This window comes from Podarcis bocagei (assembly GCF_964188305.1).
Source record: "Podarcis bocagei genome assembly, chromosome: 7".
In the NCBI taxonomy this organism is placed as follows: Eukaryota; Metazoa; Chordata; class Lepidosauria; order Squamata; family Lacertidae; genus Podarcis; species Podarcis bocagei.
This window is the reverse complement of record NC_138132.1, coordinates 47,360,911-47,383,768: the sequence shown is the minus strand read 5'-3', so window position 1 is coordinate 47,383,768 and position 22,858 is coordinate 47,360,911. Positions and strand designations below refer to the sequence as shown.

General features: G+C 43.4%; 1 protein-coding gene across 2 annotated transcripts in view; it reads left to right on the top strand.

Moving 5' to 3' along the window:
* The first annotated feature begins 9,341 nt into the window (after nt 1-9,341).
* CDH11 (cadherin 11) overlaps nt 9,342-22,858 on the top strand; it is a 112,692-nt gene continuing 99,175 nt past the window's right edge. For both annotated transcript variants that reach the window (XM_081202708.1, XM_081202707.1), the window contains exon 1: nt 9,342-9,541. The gene's annotated coding sequence lies outside the window, so the exon portion shown is untranslated. The remainder of the gene's footprint in view (nt 9,542-22,858) is intronic.

Sequence of the window (22,858 nt, the reverse complement as noted above, 5' to 3'; positions counted from 1 at the left end):
GGAATGGGGAAGAAATTCAGTTCAGTTCACATTTAAAGGCAAATCTGAACACCACTTTCTGAAATAAGGTCTGAAGTGAATATAGCCATCCTTAAATTTGTGCTTCTCCAGGTTTTGGGACAAAGTTTGCCAGCTAATGTACAACAATGTATATATATGAGAGCCAGTGTGGGGTAGTGCTTAGAATGTTGCACCAAGGTTGAAATCCCCACATGGCCATGCAACTCACTGGGTGACATTGGGACAGTCACTTATATTCAGCTTAACACACCTCACAGGGTTGTTGTGGTGATAAATTGGGGAACAGGAGGACTACGTATGCCGCTTTGAGATCCTTGGAGGAAAGGCAGGTTGTAAATGCAAGAAATAAATGAATATACTAGGTTAAAGTGTAACAATGCACATATTAGTGAAAATAACGTATAAAAATGCATTAGAAAAGACTGCTTTGCAAAAATGTGTGTTAAGGTAAAATGGCATATGGAGATGTGGACAGGAAAAAATCACACAAAAATGCTAATGAATTTTCATAAAGGGAGGGTATGCCCCAACACTTCTTTCAGGTGTCATGAACTGGCAGGAAAATGGGGAGGAGGAAGAGGATCCCAATGAGGGGTGTAGCCAGGACTGGGATGGGGAAGGAGAGGTTGGGGTGATGGAGGAAGATGAGGGGATGGGCATCAGTGCATAGGAACTGGAGCCACAGGGTCCATCACCAGAGCCATAGGGGCCCCTGTCTCCACAAACATGGAGGGATCTGAAGCACAAGGAGCAGTGGGCAGTGTGCTCCAAGAGGCTGAGACAGGCAAGAGCTCACAGCCAAGCTCCTTAGCTGGCCAGGTGGGGCTCACTAGCTCTGGGAGGAGGTGTGTGGAGTAGGCTTGTAACAGGTGAGGGTCACATGCCTCAGCAAGCCCAGATGCTGCAATCAGCAGGCAAAGTATAAAAAGGCTGCAGAGCTGAGGTGCTGTGTCTACTTAACTGCCCATATTGATGGATCTTGACTTGGATACTCCTGGACCTCCACAGGACTCTGCTTCGGGCTTGACTTTGGACTGTATTCTGATTTTACTGGACTTTGGACTTGGCTACTTGGATTGGCCCTCAACCTTGTTTCCTGACCTTTGGACTTTGCTTGTGTGAATTGACCCTCGGAATTGGAACTTTGGACATGATATACTGACTTGCTGTTCAGGACATCAGGTTGGTGGTGGTTCTGCCAGGGGAACTGGAGTTATGCATGATCCAGGCCTGGGCTTCCTCACTTCTGCTATCCCTTAGGTTACACAGATCTTTCATAAGCAGCCTTATGCTGTGATCTTAGGCAAAACAAGACTCAGGTTGGGTGCAATGCAGGGGAGGCCAAATTCAGGCTGCTCTTGTTGTACAGTAGGGTTCTAATATTACTTCAGCATGCAACCAACTGAGTCTGAGCCTTATATAGAACAGCTGCTGCATCCCATTTTCTTGCCACACCCCCACTGAAAGGTGCCTTTTCAATTAAAGGACCCCAGCCTTCTGCATTAGTCTCACTGGGATCTCTGCAACAAAGTCCTTTGAGTCTGAGGGCAGCAACATTACACCCTCAGGCTGAAGGGGCACTTGTTTGGTGGAAGTGCTTCTGGAACAGATTCTGCAAGCTTTTCCTGTTTCCGAGGCCTTGTCTTCATCTCAAAGAATAGGAATTTGATTCTGGGGTTGTGGCAGGTGTAGGAGGGCCTACTCTGAAAGGCACCTCAGCTTGTAAAGCAACCTTTCTCAAACTTGGGTCACCAGATGTTGTTGGACTACAACCCCCATCATCCCTGACCACTGGTCCTGGTAGCTAGGGATGATGGGAGTTGTAGTTCAAGAACATAAGGGGACCAAATGTTGAGAAAGGCTGCTATAGAAGGTTTCATCAGGGGCCAATGCCATGTGTGCATTCTGGCCTGGGCTCCCTCACTTCTGCCTTCCCTCAAGTCACACAGGTCATTGCCCCAGGGAATGTAGGAGAGTATCTGCTCAGGTAGTTCTCTCAGACCATTAATGGTTATCAGGAGATGATGGGACATGCTCCTTGGCCTGGGCACCCCAGCTTGTTGAGGCTGTCACATGGTCTTGGCAAGATGGCAGATCAATTTCTAGCAATTACAAACCTAGGTGCAGTTTGTAATGCTAACACAATTGGGTATTTCATAATACATCTCCTAAAAAAAAGCATTTTTATTTTGTTGCTTTATTGTAAGGGCTTTGGTAGCATTCATGGAAAGGCCCATCGCATGACCTCTATTGTGCTGAAACATTTTATCAGCATTGGTGCTTTTCAAGTTCCAAAATACGGGTCAGTTTGTATTTTAGTTTTTGTGAATATTGTTGATTCAGCTGGACATACATGAAGCATCTCTTCAAGCAGAGTCTATTGATTTTGAAATGAAATTTTGCTTGAGTATCATCTCCTGGGTTGTATCCTCAAACTTATAACTCCTTTAGAAAGTGGAGATGACAAGACAAATGTAATAGGGAAGACACCTGATTAGATTCTGCCTTTGAGATTCCAGCCTAGGAAGCTGAAGCAAACTCTGACCAATCGCTAGCGCCCCATCAAATGTTATTGTATTCATTTGTTAACATGCCTTTTGAAATGTATAATGAAAGGTTTCATTAATTCATCAATAAATGGGTTTTGACTTAAGCATATTAAGCAGGTGCTGCTTTCTGTACTGTGTGCAATTCTATTGGGTTAGCTTTGGCATTTCTTCTGTCTCCCCATCCCATCTCTTATTATGTTTGTTACATGTGACTAGCTGAATTTAAATCTGGATGGTTATGTGTGTTCATATACATACCTGCATTCATACCCAGTGGGAAATAGGGCAATGTGGATTGGGGATGGTAGAGTACTTTAAAGAAAACAGAAATGGGAGGAGAAATTGCTGGTATCTGTTTATCTGGCCCATGTCCAGAATGGAAATCAATCCAGTGAATAAGATCAGTATTTGCTGCTGTTGCTGCTTTTAATCAACAGGCAATACGTGATGGATTGTGCCACCCCTCCCCCATTTGCATTGTTTCCTTTGCACTGAAATGTATGGAGTGGAATCATATAATTGGAAAGTTGCAAGAGACCCCAAGGCTCATGAAGTCCCACCCCATGCAATGCAGGGATCACATGGAATGAAACAATAACTGTTTGACTTACGTAAGTTACATAATAATTACATAAATTATGTACCTTATGTAATTTAGCTACAGTGGACAGTGAGACAAATAACATGGTTTCTGATGGAAGATGAACTGCCCTGGAAATGGAAATGGTGTGGCATGCAATGAGTACAATGGGGAACTGAAGACTGTGCTTCCTTACTTCCCTAATGTGACTACACGCTAGTCCTATTAATGCATTTGGGATGAATGTGTGTTGGCTTAAAATGGGGTAGAGAGCAGGGAAGTGCACACAAGGCCTGCCCCAATGCCTCCCTACCTAGTTCCACTACAGATTTCCTTGCATTCAGTGGCAAGGCCTAAAGTGAATTCTAAGCATACATGTGAATCATGTTCTTTTGGCTATATGATAATCAACACTTAGAGAATGTGTTTGCTCTTAGAATAATGGAGTAGGAAAGCAGTTTTAAGAAAACCATGTAGCTCCTCAGCATCCAAACAGTTGGAGTTAAATCTGGGTCTATCTGCATGAAAGGCTCTAGCACTGGAATGGTGCCCCTTCCCCTACTGTAGTCCCTGGACTCTGTTTTTGCTGATCTCTCATTAGTTCCACTCAGCAGTGAAACTCACTGGAAGCAATATTAGTAGGCCTGGGAGACAATGGAATTAGCTTTGTGTCATCAAGAAACTTTCTATAAATGGCCCATTTGGTTTGAGGCACAAACCTGTATGGGACTGGGAGTCATAACAGCTTAAATAAGACAGTCCCATATTTTGTTAAACGTGTTTGCTCTAAATGCAGAACACATGATGAGAACACGGGAAGGAGGCTGCAAAAAAAAAAAAAAGGCCTATTGAAGTTAATGAGTATGACTAACTGTGATTAACTTCAATAGGTCTGCTTTGAGTTGAACTTTGTTGGCTACAACCTGTAGGATCTAACTTTGGTGAGTCTCCAAGGAAAGGGATGCCCATAGCTTAGGGAAATCCATTGAAAAAACCTCTTCATGCCATGGTGGTACAAACTTGGCACATGGGTAAAAGAGTGGGAGGCCCAGGTAGTTACCAGCTCCTGAAAATACCATTGGTGGTCTGAGAGAAGCCCCACAAACACACTGGGGGTACTTAAAACTTTGTGTGTGCTCTGAGAGAAAGCAGGAAGTGAGGAAGAGTAGGTCTGGAAGCTCCTTCAGGAAACTGTCCTGAGAGTACTTTGTCTGCTTTATATTTATTGTAAAATTTATTATAATACTGAAAAGCACCTTGGGTGCCTTGTCAGAAATATAATGCAATCAATAACAGTTAAGAAAGCACCCTTGGCTGATGTCAACGACAGCAAAAAACTTCTATAAAGCGGATATTTGTGTTGTACACTGAAGTTTACTAGAACGAGACATTTAGAAGTTCTCATATATCACGAGAAACACAGGTTTCTGAGTAGCTACTTCTTGTGGTTAACAAAAGGGGAAATCCTTTTTTTTTTAATGGCAATGCTGCCTAAATGCTCAGCATTCAGAGCAGCTTCAAAATGTATTACGAAGCTTCATCAGCCAAGTTGCTTCCACAGTTGCCTGGTGGTGCTTTGGGAGGAGGAGCAAAATCTGAGATTGCACAATTCCTTTGCTATCTTCTGTGTAGCCTGTCTGTTTGGAAGTTTGTACTTCCATCATAATGGACATACAAAGACTTCTCCTTTGAATGTTACAAGGAGCTTCTTCAACCAACTTCTGCCATAAGCTGTGCATTCATCTGGAAGCAGTGCCTTCTTTGAAAATCAGGGACAGAGGAAGCTGCCTTATACTGAATCAGTCCATTTGCCCCAGTACTGTCCACACTAACCAGCAACAGCTCTCTAAGATTTCAGACAATGGAGCCTCTCCCAGCCCTTACCACTAAGCCACTGCCCTTCCCCAGTTACCAGAGGGGCATGATGGGAACGCAGCTTTTTGTTCTCTTTCCCCATGTTTGACTCACTTCTCCAACGCTGCTCCTGTCTCCCTTGCACAGCCCTTCATCCTTAGGACAAAATCCTCAAATCAGAATACGGCATGCAGATTGGATGTATGCATGCAAATGTCTTTGATTTGAATAATTTATTCCATCCTCTGACTACTTTGGAATGTTTATTTTATTTCATTTTTGGCACTGAGAAATGGGGCTTTGCCTAAGGTTGGTGTGTGTGTGTGTGTGTGTGTGTGTAATCTAGTTTGTACTGAGGTTATGGGAGAACTCATTTGGATTTCAGTGGCATCAGATTGAAAAGCATCAGACACTATCTGCTTTCAATAAGGCAGAAATATTCAAGCAGCCTTGTGAATAATCTTGTTTTTTTAGGAGCCATTGCAGAGCCTGGACACATATTCCAAAGCTTTGACTGACCAGCTCCGATTAAAGTAAAGTTCTTCCCTCTTCACATTCATAAAAACTGCTTTACAGACACATTCCTTTATTTCCCAGCAAACTCCCCTAAGCACATTCCTCTCATTTAAAGAATAACCATCTGGACCTCCCATATCTGTTTATATCTATAATGTTCTTGGGTATGTTCTGTTCTTCTCCCCCTCTCATTATATCCTAATATTTCCATCACGGCCAAAAGACACTGAATCCAGGACATCTAGAGTTCCAAATTACAACTGGCATGTTGCTCATGCAGAACCTGGGAGCTCACTCACAATATGTAGAATTTCTAAAGCCATTGCTTTTTTTCCTAAGCTGGTGAAGTTTCTAGTCCTTAAGGCAATGGAGGAAGCTGTGAAAGCACATGGGAGATATCTGCTGAACTCACTGATGCAAAATGCATAGTGATGGTTAGAGTCTCCTTGTTCTATTTATTTAAGTTTTTCCTAGGCCATCTGTTAGGACAAAGCCCTCACAAAGCAGATTACATTAAAAAACACTATAGAATACAATGTCACCGTTCATTTTTTATTTTTATTTTTTTAAAAAAACTGCACTCTGAAAAAAATCAGAGGTCAGCAACACATCATTGCAGTGAACTAAAATAACTTAAAATAGTTTCAGATCAGCAATGCTATAAATCCTTAACAAAAAAAGTGCAACCTGACACCAGTGTTTTTCAAAGACCCATTATAAAGTCTGTTCCTACACAAATAACTGGGGAGTGAATTCCACAGATACTGAAGCCACCATTGGTCTCTCATGCCCACACCAATATTGCTGATCTTACACGTGGAACTATATACAGGGCCTCCACAGCTGATCACAAGGCTTGAGCAGATTTGTACAGGAGAATCAGTCCAACATCCCACTGTGTGTTGACACCCTGCATTCCACCCTAATTTCAAAGAATCATAGGAGCTGGGGGGCACCTCACAGGTCATCTAGTCCAACCCACTCCTGACGCAAGAAATCTATAGCATCCCTAATAGATGGCCATTCATTTTCTGCTTTAAAGCCTCTAACAAAGGAGTGTTTCTCTCCTGCCAAGGCAGTCTGGTCAACAAAATTTTGAATTAACTAAGTGAGATTAAAATTAATTCTAGAAATAAATTGTGCTTGCAGAACCTTTAAGTGCCTTCAATTCTATCTGTATCTTCTTGTCCCTGCTGACATGGCCACAGCTCTGCGAAAGAAGCAATCTTAGGATGATTGTATGTGAGGGTGCAATCAGGTTTGTTTGCTTTTGGGTGCAATGCTGTGCCTCAGTAAATTCTCCCTCTACTTTCTTTCTCCCTTGCTTTATTGTTTGTAGTGTTCTGCCACAGTATTCCATTCTTTGTTCTCTTGTTCACTCCAAACTCTGGGAAGAAATCCTAAAATACAAACTCCGGCAACAATTCTATTAGCCATTTTCCTGGGAGTAAGCCCTGTTGAACTTGATGTCATGTACTTCTGAATAACAGGGGAAGAGATTGTGCCACCAGCAAATTAGTTTATTTGAAATGTTGCTAACAACACATCATTTATCAGCTCAGGATGCCTTATCCCACTGGTTCAACTTACTCAGCTGCCCTGCTGTTCCAGGACTCCCCCTCTCATTAGAGTGGAACAAGGGGCTGTTGCTAGTGGCCTTGGCTCCTAAGGTTCCTTAGGATCTTTGCCTTTTCTTGCTTTGGTTTCTTATCTAAATCAGAAGGGACATTTTGTGATAAGAGTGTCTGATCATATGTATGTGAACAGGAGATTTGTATTTTTGAATGGTGTGTTAAAGGGAGAATACAAGGAACTGTTTTAGCAGAGTCAACAAACTGCAACCCCCCCCCCGCCCATGTGTCTATATCACACCCCCTTTCACCTGTGTTCTGACAAGGGTATTCTCAGAAATTATATGCAAATAACTTGGAACCCAACTACATGATCAGCAGTGCCTGGTGGCATATCTGCTCTGTTGCTGAGTTCTATGGTTCCAGGAAGATGAATGGTCTGGGTGAACGCTTCTTCATTTTAATTCAGTCTGTCTCAAGATATCAGTCTGTTTCTTAGTTCTCAGCACTTTAAAAGTGATGTCTGTGTGTCACTTATGAAAGAAAAAACTTCTCAGAAAAATAAAATTATGCACACAATAGTGGCTTGAAATACATTAAGTTGTCCCCCCCCCCCGCAACGCCACTGCAATGTTTCAAGCAAATTTTTAATGGTGCTATTCATACCAGAAAGAGGAGAGAGATGTCTTCACCCAATTACCAGATTTAAATTGTCATCAGTGCATACATTGTCATCAGCGCATGTGCAATGGCTGCCTGAAATGTACACACCTCTGCTTCACTGCAGCTTCTGTTTCCTAATCAGAAAATGGGAGCTGGTTTGAGGGAAAGTGCATCAAACAGGAACATTTCTCAAGGAATACTACGATCTGCGGGTAGCATCATGTGTACTCAACATCAAACCCTAGTGGTGGGACCACACTGGAACTAGAGTAAGCAATATTGTGCCTGCAGCCTTCTGGAAAAGAAAGCAATGCACTATCCTGACTTTTCCTTTTTTTAAAAATGTCTACTTCATCCCGTGTGAAGATGGAGGATGGTTGCTAAACTGCCAGTCAACATTTAGCATGTGGGTGTGTTCTTTTTTGGGGGGTGGGGAGTCATAGCAACAGTGTCATGGAACATGCATTGGTTCCCATACTTAATATTCTGGAAGAGGTGACTCCTTCATGCTAGCCATCACCCCAATGAAGATTCATCTGCATGCATTGGAGAGTCCATCCTGTCCCATTTCCAAGAAAGCAGGAGACTAGAAACATACGATAATGCCAGCCAAGTCAGACCATTTGTCGTAACTCAAGGTTTGTCTACATGAGAGATAGGAAACCCTCAGGTCTTCAGATGCTGTGGGACACTAAAAGCCCCAGCCCAATGGTCAATGGTCAGACCAATGGTGAGGGATGATGTGAGTTTTATTACCCCAGCAGTATTTGGTGGGCCACAGGTTCTCATTCCTAGTCTGCATGGACTGGAAGCGACTTTCAGTTGGGGGTCTTTTTCACCCCTGCTTTGAGATCTGAGACATTGAGCCTTGAATCTTCTGCCTACCATGCATGCACACTATATCACTGAATTAAATGGTCCACCTCATGCATTGTGAAGGTGGCTATTTGCAGGTTGGCTAGAGTGGGAGTTGCTTCTGAACGTGCACAGATTGCACATGCCTGACCCAGTGGAAACACCACCTCCATCCTTTGTGCATCTGGGCTTAGGATAGAGAAAAGGAGGCTTCCCAAAAAGGAGGAGAAAAGAAAAATGAGCAGGGCCTCCGCTCCCGCTTTGTTGTGTGGCTGAAGATATCCTGATCCACTCCTGCTTCTCCGCTGCTCTGTGGCAGAGCATCTGCTCAGCAAGCAGAAGGTCTCATGTCCAATCCCCAGGGTCTGTAGGTAAGGCTGAGAAGCTCTCCTGCCAGTAACCCCAGAGAGCCGCTTGGAATAGACCATTCCTCAACCAGATGCACCAGTGCTCTGACTGGGTACATAAAGCGTCCCAAGATCCTAAAGAGTGAGCATTTCCCCAAATGCAAAGAACGCCTTTTCCCAGAGCCTGCACTGCCTTTTCAGGGAAGCCCCATGGAAAGGGAAAGATCTGAGGCCTTGCCGTCCCTTTCTGCCAAAAGAGGACAAGTCAGAGCCTCTAGCTTTTCCTCTTCTTCATCCTGCCTGCCTCCACCCTCCCTCCTTCCCCCTCCCTGCTCTCTCCCCTCCCTCCCCCTTTGCCTCCCTCCTCTCTGTCTCTCTCTCTCTCACTCACTCACTCTCTCCTGTTTCTAATTCCTTCCACTAGCTCGAAGCCTCATTCAGCCGCCGTTGCCAGTGGAGTGGAATTGGCTGGGGATGCTGCTGCCGCTGCTCCTCCTGCGCCTCTAGTTGTGAATGGGACTTGCCTCGGCTCGCTTTCCTCTTGCCAGAGGTGACCCAGGGAGAAGCAGGCAGCCGGACTCGCAGGTAAGAGCTGACTCCGCCTGTCCTAGATTAATTTTTTTTTTTGGGGGGGGGGACTTCTTATATTCTTAATTGGAGCGATGCTCTTTGCTGCATCCATGGAGATTTTTTTTTTGGGGGGGGAGGAGGTTATCAGGAAAGGACTGAGGGTAGGGGGAAGATCTGCAAAGTGGAAGCTGCTGGAAAGAGGGGGTTTGATGGGGGCGCAGAGTTTCCTCTGCCATCGAAGCATCTGAGATTGCAGGGGCGGCGCGGGGAGGGGGGGCAAGGAAAGGATTTGGAAGCCCGGGGGTGGCTGGAAACTGACCTGAAGCCAAAGGCGAAGCTTGGAGGGCTGATCGTTGGTTTGTAGCTGGCGGCGGGGAGTGGGGGGGGGGGAGAAAGAAATTATGCACGCAGATCAGACACCTAGACAGGCAAGATCTCTGGATTGTTTGGGATCCTCTTATCTCTAGCTGGCTGTGAAAGTGCGTGGAGATAGAGCCATATGGGTGTTGTTGTTTTTCCCCCAAGCAGAACCTCCGGAGCAGCCCAGCAGCGCAGCTGGCTACCCCAGAGCAAAATGCCATAGCTGGCTTGCTGAGCATCAATTTGAGGCAATCAGATCAGTACAAATCGAGGCTCTGCGGGCAGGGGGACACTGCACAAGAAACGGCTACAGGAGTCTCACGGGTTCTCCTCTCCCTCAAATCTAGACAGCACCCCAGCCTCAAATCTTTGAGGTTTTATCTCTCTCGTTATGTTTTGTGCAAACCTCTCTCATGTCTTTACAAATTCTTTACAAATATCGCTCTATCGCATGCATTGGCAAATGTTCTTTTTTTGCGGGGGGGGGAGATAAAGTGGGTCGATAGGAACTGTGATTAACTCTGGGTTACTTCTGGAGCCTTCGGCGGTGTTTTTTGTGGGGGGGGGGCGGGCGGCGGCGGCGGAAAGCAGTCGACTGTGTGTGTAGAAGAATTGTGGGGAAGGAGACCCCTTTCAAAACATTATCCCAGAGATTCCCTTTCAGAAGATGCATGGTTGTTACCAGAGAGAGTTTTTGTCGTTGTTTGTTTGGCCAACCGCTCGCATCTTGCAGCAGCCTTCACAAGGTACCCGTGGAGAGGGAGCGAGAGAGTGGTGATGTGGCTTGACTGGAAAACCGTTATGCTCTTTGGCTGATGTATAGGTAATCTCAGCCCCAGGGAAGGTGAAATAAATCAGGCTTTGAGGCTGCCAGTCCATCTACATAACGGTCACTTTTTGAATAAGAACCCTCTTCCTGTGGAATCCTCCCCAGAGCCCATCTTACAATCTGACATCACCAGGCAAGCAACTTTACCTTTCTGGAGTGATGCCCATTTATCATCAGTGCCTTTAAATATTTATTGGGCCAGTACCCAAGCAGAGAGGTGCCAAGTTGGCACAGAGCAAGGAATGGGGGGATATCCTTTATTATATGTATTTGGTACAGTTGCTTTTGCAAAATAAAATAGAAAGGGTAGGTCTCAGTGATGTGACTGAGCTCTTTGCTCTGTGAGGACAAAGGAATCCCTTTAGCAAAAGGCAGGTCAGTAGTTCAGGCGAAACAGCAACCTTTAATTTGGGAAAGGAGAACTAAGTGGTGTTTTTCTTCTTTCTCTTTCACATCCCCGTGGCTCATAGTTCAGCTAGGAAACACATGATTCCTGTTGATTCATTTTGATGGCACAATAAGAATTTCACGGGCCATTGACCCACTGTTAAGGAATCAAATAATTTTAATGGCTTAATAATGAAACTGCAAAGTAATAAGGCTGCAATAGACCTACTCAGGTAGGCTGAGCCATGAGCAGGAGAGGGATTTCTTCCTTGGCTTTTTGTGTACGTATTTTCCCCGCTTCATGTATCCACTTCTCTGGTTTAGAAGCTGTTTCGTCAGAGTTTGGAAAACATGCAATGCTCATTAGGAGGTAGATCTGAAACACTTGGCCTCTTCTCAGATTCAGTTAAGATTTGTCAACAAAGCAAGTTCTCTGCAACAATTAAGCCGAAGTTTGCCTTGGTGACTGCCATCTTTTGGGATTTCAGATGCAAATTATGTCACTCTTAGGATTATTTCAAGCTCCAGAATATGATGGTGATGATGATAAAAGCTGTTTGCTTGCACGCCACGGTCCTGTAGCATTGCATCAGCACATTTCATGGTAAGGCAGTAAAGTAGACCTTAATGCCTGGAAGAGTTCTTCTTTTGTTTCCAACCTCAGAAGGCTGTTTCAGCACATTTTAAAAGGTGCTGCACCCCAGGAAATGTAAAATTGACCACAGTTTGAAAACATTTTGCCTTGCTGCTTCTTGAGAACAAATAAAGTTAGAGAAGGAAGAATTTCAGTCTGCAGGCTTAAAAAAAAACCAAACAAAGACCTCTATGCCCCCAAGAAAACCCGTATGATGGATGTTTCCTTGTTGCAGTTCTGCTTTATATAATTTATATTTAAAACCCAATCCTCTGATAATGCAACCAGAGGAAAAGGGTGATAGGGATGTGCTATTTATAGGCTTCTCGTCAGTTCTGACTTTGCAGAAAATAAATGCACAAAGTTTGCACATTTGGGTGAGTTCATTAGCATAGGAACTATTACAATAAGCTCTGTCAAGAGCGAAGCAAAGAAATTCCCTTTGCAGTGTTGATAGTTGATCTCTCATTGGTGGGTGGGGTGAGGTCTGTGGACAGATAATCTGACAAAGTGCAATGATTTATGTTGTGGAATTATATATGGAAGATGGGATGCATATAGAATGGTGACAGAGGATGGTGGATCTTGGGATTTTTTTCTTCTTCACCTGATAATACCATGTATTTCCCCCCATTTGTCTGACAAAGCATGATTAACATCAGCCTAATAGGAGGGGCTACTTCCTCGCTAATGAATCGTGTTTAGAGTCCAGGCAACTTAGGCTGCATTTTTATACACGCTTCCCTGAGAAATAAGGCCCATCGAATCCAACAGCAATTACTTCTGATCAAATATACATAGGACTGCACTCTTACAAACAAATGCAATTTGATCAAATAAGATAAATTAAATGGAAAGGATTCCTGCCCCCCCCCCATTCTTGTAAAACAGTTCCACTCATTGTCGAATATGGATCTTGCAGAAAGAGGAACTTTGTAACTCAGCAACAAGATTTTGTGAAATTGCAAAGGATGTGCAGATTTCTTTTATTTATTTATTAAAAAGAAACACATTTAAATAAAAACAAAAGAAAAGACAATGAAACGAATTTTAGTTTCTGGAAATGCTAAGAATTCAGGTGTTTTTTAAGAAACAAAAAACAAAAACCCATTGTCTTCTATTTTCAAAACAATTAAACGAATTGTATGTGGGGCACTTGACAAAGAAAATCATGTTTTCACCTAAATAAATGTCATTGGTTCTTTGTCATTTAAGAAAAAGAACAACAGCCAGTTTGGTGTCAAATCAGATGCCTATGTACTGCTGTTAATTCACACTTCACACGGCCTCTCTGGTGTTTATACCACCGAGCTTTAAAAATCCCACTGTTTGATCTTCTTTTACTTTTCATTTCCAGCCTCAGTGAACAATTCCTTTGGATGCCCATTGATTCCTGAGTGAGACAAACCCCCATAGGATTTTTAGGCTGCAATAAAACTATGGATTAGTTGATCAATACTGGAGTGCCATAGCCAAATTAAAATGAAATGGATGAGTGTGTCTATCGGTGGGGCAAAATATCCCAAATTTAAACATCAAACTCTGTTAAGGCTACAATCCTAAGTAATGTTCTGGAAAGTAAGTCCCACCAAGCTCAGTGGAACTAACTTCTGGGTGAACATGTGATTTGTTTTATGTGATTTCATTTTGTTGTAAACTGTCCTCTGGCTTGTGCAAAGGGTAGCATCTAGTTCATTCAAACAAACAAACAAACAAACAAACATGCATAGGGTCAGGCTGTAAATGACAACGGAAATACAGAAGCCTAAAAATTGTCAGAAGCTGCAATCCTATGTACACTGGGAGTTCTATCTATGGGGCTAGTTTCTGAGCAGGCATGCATAAGATTGCACTGTGAGAGTGACAGAATCCTCATGATTTCATCAAGGATATTGTCCCTTGAAAGCTAATCTCCAGAAAGCATAGCAAAAAAACCAACACGTTTTACTTCCATGTACACCAAGGGTTAAAAGCACTTTTAAATCTATTTTTACTGTGCCTGCTTTGTTTATGAATCCTACCATAGTTGCTTTTAATAAAGGGCCTTGTGTTTTTGGAAGGTATTGCTAGACCTAGACCCTCCATGCCTTCAGGCGGTATTAGCAGGGAATCTGTAGCCCTGTCTATATTTAGCAATTTGTTTCCCTAAGAGCCGGGCCTTGTGTGCACTAGAGGGCGCTGGTGCTCTTCAGTATGTCCTTGCTTGTGGCCCATCTGCTTTTTAGGCCACTGTGAAAAGCTGTTTTGTTACCACCGGCATTGCTTGCCCTCTCAGGGGAGACGGAATTCAATCTCTCTGTGGTTCAGGCTAATGCTCAGGCAGTTTGTCAGGATTAACATCTTTCTAGTCGGTCTTTCTAGTGTTACCTTCAGCCGCATACTACCAGTTCTCTGCAAACTTCTGGAATTCTGTCACCCCGGATTCTCTGAAGAACGAAGAAGTAGGCATCAGCCCCACAAATACCTTCAATCGTTTTCTCTCCTGCAGAGAAAGCATCTCCCCAAGCGTGGCTAGCTGTGAGGCTATCCTCCATGCTGCAGCCCAGGCCAGAGTCCCTGCATTAGTGATATAGAATCATAGAATAGAATCATAGAATCATAGAGTTGGAAGAGACCACAAGGGCCATCGAGTCCAACCCCCTGCCAAGCAGGAAACACCATCAGAGCACTCCTGACATATGGTTGTCAAGCCTCTGCTTAAAGACCTCCAAAGTAGGAGACTCCACCACACTCCTTGGCAGCAAATTCCACTGTCGAACAGCTCTTACTGTCAGGAAGTTCTTCCTAATGTTTAGGTGGAATCTTCTTTCTTGTAGTTTGGATCCATTGCTCCGTGTCCGCTTCTCTGGAGCAGCAGAAAACAACCTTTCTCCCTCCTCTATGTGACATCCTTTTATATATTTGAACATGGCTATCATATCACCCCTTAACCTCCTCTTCTCCAGGCTAAACATGCCCAGCTCCCTTAGCCGTTCCTCATAAGGCATCGTTTCCAGGCCTTTGACCATTTTGGTTGCCCTCCTCTGGACACGTTCCAGTTTGTCAGTGTCCTTCTTGAATTGTGGTGCCCAGAACTGAGGCCAGGTTTTATTGGCCAGGGAGAAATTGCCTAGAGGAGGGACAATAGCTCAGTGACAGAGCACATGCTTTGCCTGCAAGGTGGTCACAGGGTTCAGACCCTGACATTTCCAGTTTTAAAAGGACCAGGTAATGGAGAATGGCAGTAGCCCAGGGGTAGAACTGCAGGAGTTTATGGAACTCGGTCTGTGACCTAGTCAGCCCACAACCTTTGCTATGTTTTGACACATACAGACAATGGGACTTACATATGATTTGGGTCCCACTATCTTGGAGCCCGTTGAATGTACACTGCAAATGTTGAGCTATTTACAAGCTGGAGCAGTAAAGATACTCTGAACAATCTCCCCACAACTCATACACACTTCCAATTAAGAAATTCAGCATCTCAAGTAAGCTGAAAGAATTTGGTGTAGGGGTTGAGCCGGCAATAAAACATACTCTCTAATGGTGGCTGCCCCATGATAAAGAACTGTATGGGATACAACCAACAGGATTTAGCTGGGGGAAAGGAGTGCAACTTAAGTAAATGCTGATTTAGTCACCTCGCATTCTCCAAGGAGTGAAATGCAGCTTCTTTCAACTCCTGCAGAAGGGTTTATCAAAATACTTAATTGTTCTGGGAGGGATCCTGGGCTTCAATATCAAAAAATCTCTGTGTGTATGGATTATAGCAGGAAAGGTTAAGTAATCTAGTGGAGAAGCTGGGACTTCCTACATGCAGAGCAGGTGCTCTACCACTGAGCTAAGAGCCCTCCTCCCAATTTGTTGCAAATGTAGGGAGTGGGCCCTGTAAAGAAATGGGGGTGGTGGGGGTAGACGACAGTGAGGTCAGATCTGTGATGAAGTATCACTGTGAGGGATCCCTGTTTTCTTCTTCTTGGCACAACACTGCAATTCAGAAGCGGGCTAAAGTCTTTCACTGACTTATTCACTCTGTACATTTAATGGCTCAATGCAACGTCAACTGGTGAGGTGTGTGCTTTAACTGTGTCACAGACCAAACATCACAGACACAGCTTTCAGGTCACCCAACATCAACTCAAAGGCAGTGCTTTATGTTGGGAGTTTTACACACACACACACACACACACACACACACACACACACACACACACACACACAGCTTTATTGCGGTCCATAGACACAAAATGCTCAGTGTTGGGAGTCCACTTGCACACTGGGCCACAAGTCACCATGCCTGAAATATGAACAGATGTATGGCAGGGTAGAGATACAGTTTTGCAGATTCAAACCCATTCATTGTGGCAGAAGCTTTGGTGGACCAGAGGGCTGGCTTTGTCAAGAGGGCAGTGAGAAAAACGAAATGAGCAATATGAATTATTATAAATAAGTTGCCTAGCAAACATGTGAGCTAATGTTCTAGAACTTTATTCCATTTTGTGATTAAAGGAGGCTCTGTGATCTGTGTAGGATGACCTCTTGCTCATTGTCAAGAAGATAATGTTTTGCATCAAATGTGCATATGCTAACAAGATTGATAGACAGTGCTATATTTGTAAGCGGGGGGGGGGGGGTACCTGAACTAACCATGAATGCCTCACCTCCCTTGTTCTCTTATAATGGCAATGGTGCCCACAAGAGCAGTGCTTTTTTTCTTTTAAAAATGTTTAGGGGTACTCTCATTTTAACTCAAGAAAATCACCATTTTATAGTTCAAATCGGGGAAAATAAATACAGTACTGTAAATGGACAAGTGCAAAGATTCACAGAATGTTTAGAGGTATGCGTACCCCTGCATCTCCCCAGAAAAAAACACTGCACAAGAGAGATGCCAGAACTTAGTTTCTGTGAGATCCGGCTTAAAAAAGCCCTGTATAGATATTCACAAATAACTGTAATGGGGGATGGGGAATCAGTATAGCTCACCATAGTCTCCTGGTCAGCTGCAAACTTTTGATAGGAAACTTTAGTTCCTACTATCCCTTCTTAGAAGCTTTTATCTTTAGACTGGAATTCAGCTGCACAGCCATTCCAGCAGAAGCTGCCCCTTGTAAAGTAACCCTAGGTCTGATTACAGACACAGGGCCAGTTTCTAGGCTAGGCGGAGTCTATTCCTTGGGCTGTAAGAATTGCAGTTCAGCATCCAGAGTCCCTGACTTGAGGCCCACTCTTATAAGGCAGCCACTTCACCAGTGGTGGGGAGATTTTTTTCCCAGACAGAGGGCCCACATTTCTTTATGGGGAACCTTTCCGGGGCCACATTCCCATTGTGGGCAGAACCTAAGGGGAAAGTGGTTGGAATGATGGACGGAGCTCTCACTGGCCGCACAGAAGTGTCTATAAGCCCACTCCAATAAGGCAAGCAATAGGTGTTTTCAGAGTTTAAGGACACATACCAGGAGGAAAAAATACTCCAGGAGGACACAGAGCAGGGCCAGTGAGTGGTGGGACCTGGGGAGAGGGCTTGTTCAGGGACAGTCCCAAGGACCAGATTGGGCTACCTTGCCTGCGATTTCCTAGTGCCTCCTCTGTTTCTCGCAGCAAGATTGCTACCTAGTTTTAAAATCCAAGGGTAGAGGAAAGAGATGGGACCTGGAATAGTTCCAAAATATAGGATTAAAAATAAAAATAAGAAAAAATAATAATGCCAGTTATAAAAGGGCTAGGGAGATCGGCTTCAAGTTTCAAATATGTATAGTCAGCCCCACAGCTCAAAGCCTTTATGCATTTTGCAAGTAATTCTACTCTGCCACCTTGGCAGCTTAATGTATTGTATATACCTGCATGCCTGGAAAGTCCAATTATATAGATATAATAGTTCTCCCCTGCCATTAAGCACAGGAGAAGAGAACCTTAAAGAGATGAAGGAGTGTATTTCAGGAATAAGGCATTTTTTAAGAAAAGCAAAAGTGATACTGAATTCTTCCATATTCTAATCATAATTAGAATTATTCTACTTAATTTAATCAGATTTATTCTAGTTAAGAACATGGCTACCTCTCTAGAATTTCTAGTTAATTTAATAGCTGCACCAAGGTACAGGCAAATCTGATCGAGCCATAGTAGCTGGGTTGAGCTCAAATAATATCGCTGCCCTACCTCCTCCATGTATAGGACTACGTTTTACACCAAAATAGATTTTTGAAATGGATGTTATTAAACATCCAATCTGCACACTTGCGTATATGAGAAATTGCACTAATAGAAGTTTAATTTTCCGATCAAATTGGACCAGAAATGAGGCTTGCTGGAAATAATCAACTAGATAGTAGAAATGCGAATAAGGATACATACAAAAAAGTGAGACAGAGGCCTTTTACAATGGCCAGAACTTTGAAAGCTGCTTTGCTGGAGGTTGAAAAGGAAACCTGTAATTGTTCCTTCCATGGAGGTTTTCAGACCATCTTGTATTTCAAACACCCCAACCCGTATTTCTTATTGGTGACATCAAACGTTACTAATGGTCATAGTAGACCCACTGAGATCAGTGATCTGAAGTAATAATGTATCTTTTATGAGAATGACTTAATGAATGGGTGAGGAACCTCAGGCCCAGGGACCGTGTGTGGCCCTCCATATCTTTCTGGCCCTTGAAACTCTCCTAAGACCACCCCACTCACTGATTTTGCTTTGCATTCTGGAGTGGTTTTGCCTGGCTGGAGTGTGCCCCTGAAGTCTGATATTGCCTTGAACTCTAACAATGCCTCTTGCTTGTCAGGATGAAATATATAGGGGTGTGTGAATGCAAACTTGTCTTCTGTACAAAAGTAAAATGTACACTAGTTCCTACTCCCACTTTCCCCTCTGGTCCTGCCCACCCGTGGCATGTGGTCCCAGGAAACGACTGTGGCTTTCAGACTGACTGAGTTGGATATCACTCTGTGTGCTTTTATATATAGGAAGAAGAAATATGGGTTTTTTGGGTGGGGGGTTAGTTTGGTTGGAGGAAGCTATTTGTCCAGGTAAGATCTCAGTCTTCACCTCCCTGTCGCCACTGGTTTTCTACCATTTCAGCCCTCTCTTCCTAACGCCATGTAACTTATATGGAACTGAGGTGTTGTTTCTTGGAATGAGGAAAGGTAATTTTTCTTTTTCCCCCTGATCCATGCCTGTCAAGCACACACACACACACACACACACACACACACACACACACACGTGCACTTAGTGGGGCTGCTTTACAGAGGACACCTGGGGTCTTGTGTTTATATATCTCAGCATGGACTAGACATCGGAAGTTGCAGGAGGTATGCTATTGGTCATAGAATATAAATGTTACTCTGTGCAGTAAAAAATGGCTCTCTGGAAATGAAAACAAAGTAAGAGCATACTCGGCATAAATGAACTCATTAGGCTGTCTCCACCTGCACTCATTTATCTCTAAACTGAGACCAATGGGCCAGATTTCTGTTATTAAGAAGGCTTCATGTAAAATAATTTTGTGTGTGTGTGTGTGTGTGTGTGTGTGTGTGTGTGTGTGAGAGAGAGCGAGAGAGAGAGAGAGAGAGAGAGAGAGAGAGAGATGGTAGAATTACTATGATTCAAACTGTTATTTGTTATGGAATGCAGAAGTAAAATGGGAATGGGGGTTTGAGGAATTTTTTATGGCAAAAAGATGAGACTTTGGAAAGGCATGAAGGAATCAAGGAAGTAGTGAACTTCTGACTATATCACTGTGTTAGTGATAAAATAACAGGCATAAGGTTTTGTAGTGTGCTATGTAAATGTGATGTTATTCTTACAAGTGGGACCTTCAATAAAACATTGCAGTGTTGAGTGCTTCTAGCCAGCCATACCCTTCCAGAGACTACTGCATTCCATTCCCCTTCCTCTTCCAGCTACCTGAGTATATGCATTTTTGTAAACAATACTTGGCTGGGGAGCAAAAAGAGAAGGGTGTATTTCAAAGGATGGCTGTGTTCAGTATGCATATTTTTTTGGAAAGTGTGAATTAGGTAGATTCACCTTTAAATATGAACTGATCTGAATTTCTGTACTATCCATTACCAGCATTAAATGAACAGAATTCCTGAGAAGACACTTTCCAGAGAAAGGCTGTTGGAGAATGTTAGGTAAAGGTAAAGGTACCTCTGACCGTTAGGTGCAGTTGCGGACAACTCTGGGGTTGCGTGCTCGTCTCGCTCTATAGGCTGAGGGAGATGGCATTTGTCCTCAGACAGCTTCCAGGTTATGTGGCCAGCTTTTGAACTGCTAGGTGGGCAGGAGCTGGGACCGAAGAACGAGAGCTCAGAATGTTACCTCCCAAGAATATCCAGAATGATCCCCTCAGCTTCAACTTCACTGCCCATGAAGAATTCTGGGAGGCCTTTCTTCAGCTCTAGTTTCCATTTGTCAACTACAGTTGACTTAAGCAGAAATTATTATCATTATAAGAGTATTTAGAGATTCCTAAATACACTGTATCAAGAGATGTGTAGTGGGGTGAATGGTTAGCCTTGAGGGTGACTGGGCTGAGCCCCCACCAGCACCCGAGGGGGAAGCATTGATTAGCAATAGCATGCTTCATTAACATCCCACTTTCTCAATCATTGTAATTGTGACTCTTCTCTTAAAATATAAAATAAAATAGAAAAGGTTTCATCCCAACCTAATCAATCTAATGTGTTAACATTTGCATAATTTCCCCTTCAATGTTTTAAAAAGCAGCAGAGTGGGTTTTTAAAAATACATTGTGTGCGTAGACTATAATCAAAGTGTTAAAGAGTGCAAGGTTTACATTTATTATATATGGTGCTGAATTTTCCCTGTGGGTCTCAATGAGATGAACCTTCCCTTTTCTGTTATGCCTACCTCATCTTATCATATGAAAGGTAGATGTTTTCTCCAAACCTCAAGGTCTAGCATGATTGGCATCTGTTAATGCTATGAAGAAATAAGTCGCTAATAAAAATAAAATGTGGAAACCAAGCAAGTGCAGATCATCAGCCCCCTTTTTTATAAGAACATAGTAAGAGTTCTGGTGGATCAGACTGAAAGTATAGGCATCAGCGGCACCATTGAGAATGAGCCTGTTCAAGGTGGCTCCGCAGTTAGGGAAGACTTCCCCCACAGAAATCTTCCTGGTGACAGCATGGTCTTCCGTTGGGCATGAGGCAAAAACAATTCCTCATTATCCAGGCTTGTTCAGGGACGCGGACTTATAAAAAATATTGGGGGGGGGGCCCGGGAAAGCTCATGAATAATAAATAAGCTCATGAATATGCAAATAAAGTGGGTGGAGCTTTTGCTCGGGAGGGAGGGCAGGAGGCATGCAGCCCGACCCTGTGCATTTTGGGCTGGGGGAGGGGCGGCGATGGCGCTCTGCTGGAGGGGCGCCGGAGATTATTGGGGGGGCGGAGCCCCCCCAAACGAATTTTTGAGGGGGCCCGGGGCCCCTCAAGCCCCATGGAGTCGGCGCCTATGGGCTTGTTATTATCTTAGGCCCCATCTGCACTATACATTTAAAGCACCATCATGCCATTTTTAATAGTCATAGCTGACCCCAAAAGAATTTTGAGGACTGTTGATTGTTCAGAGTGTTAAGAATGGTTAGGAAGCCCTTATTGCCCTGACAGAATAACAATTTCCTGAGTGGTTTAAAAATCAGGTTCCTCTTCCCAGGGAACTCTGAGAATTGCAGCTCTGTGAGGCGAAGAGGCTCTCCTAACACCTCAGCACTTTTAACAAACCACAGTTCCTAGTATTCTTTGGGGGGGGGGCAAGAGAAGCCATGACTGTTAAAGTGGTAGAATAATGCTTTGGATGTCTGGTAGAGATGTGCCCATAGTTTCAGGAAACTGTACTTCGCTCACCTGTCAATTCCCTTCATTTCCCCTTTTTTATTCAAGTAAGAATAAAACCAAAAGACCACATATATAAATTCCCTTGTCTAGCTTTCCTTACTAGGGTCAAACTCTCTTTTTTAAAAGATAACAAGCACTTAACAAGACTTTAGACAGACTTTTCCACTACAGTTAAGTAAAATGCAAAATCTTGATAATATCTGTCCTGGATGAAAGTGCTACATGTACAGATCAGCATAATCCATCCATGGGCCTGGGTGCCCGAAGTCTGCAGATAATCACAAATCCAGCAAGAGTCCAAGATTTGCTATTTGCATTTGTGTATTAGTGAAGATATACATAAGAACATTGAACTTTAGTTAGCCTTCTCTCTCACTGCTTTTTAGAGAAATTGAAAAACTGCCTGCTGTGTCTTTCAAATTGCCAGCCAAAGAACAGTATAATGTGTTCCAAGCACACATGGGTAAATTCCTGGTGCCCGGTCTACTGCAGTGATAGGGAACCAATGGAATCTCCTGTTCCTTTTGAACTCCAGCTCTTTTCATCCTTGACCATTGGCCATGCTGGTTGGGGCTGATGGAAGTCCAACAACATCTGGAGAGCCACAGGTCCTCCCTGTCTGCTCTAAAGGCATCTGACGTAGCACAGAATAGGTCAAATAAATATATTACTAAATAGGTACAATGTATCTGAATGTTGCAGTTTGTCTCAGAGTGTGTATGATTGTTTCTAACTTGTCACCTGAGGTATTAAGAATTGGTTCTACTGAGGCTGTTATTTTGTATTGCTTCATATTTTACCTTTTCTTTAATGGTTTGGCAACAAACATTTGGTTAGCTGGCAATTTGCTGAAGCTAAGCAGGTCCAAATCAAGGCTAGGTCCTGGATGAAATAATTACGTGTATTTGCTTTGAAGTTCATCATGAAATAAAAACAAAATATAAGCATATAATAAATTTTAATCTATATAAGAGATTCATGCATTTATTGTGCATCCTGCCTTCAAGATGTGCATGATTTATCCCCTTTAACCCTCACAAGAATCCTGTAACTGTAGTACAGTAGCTTTAGCTGAGAGTGAGGAAATAAATGGCCCGTGGTCACCTAATCTATTTCCTGGCCAAGCAGGGAGCTCCACCCAATCTAGTCCAGCAACAATCCAGTCCACTCATCTCCTCCTTGTGGGTTTCAGATAGGCCACTGAGAGAATACAATGCCGGACTAGACAGGCCTTTAGCTTGATCCAACAGGGCTCTGCTTATGTTCTTATTCACACA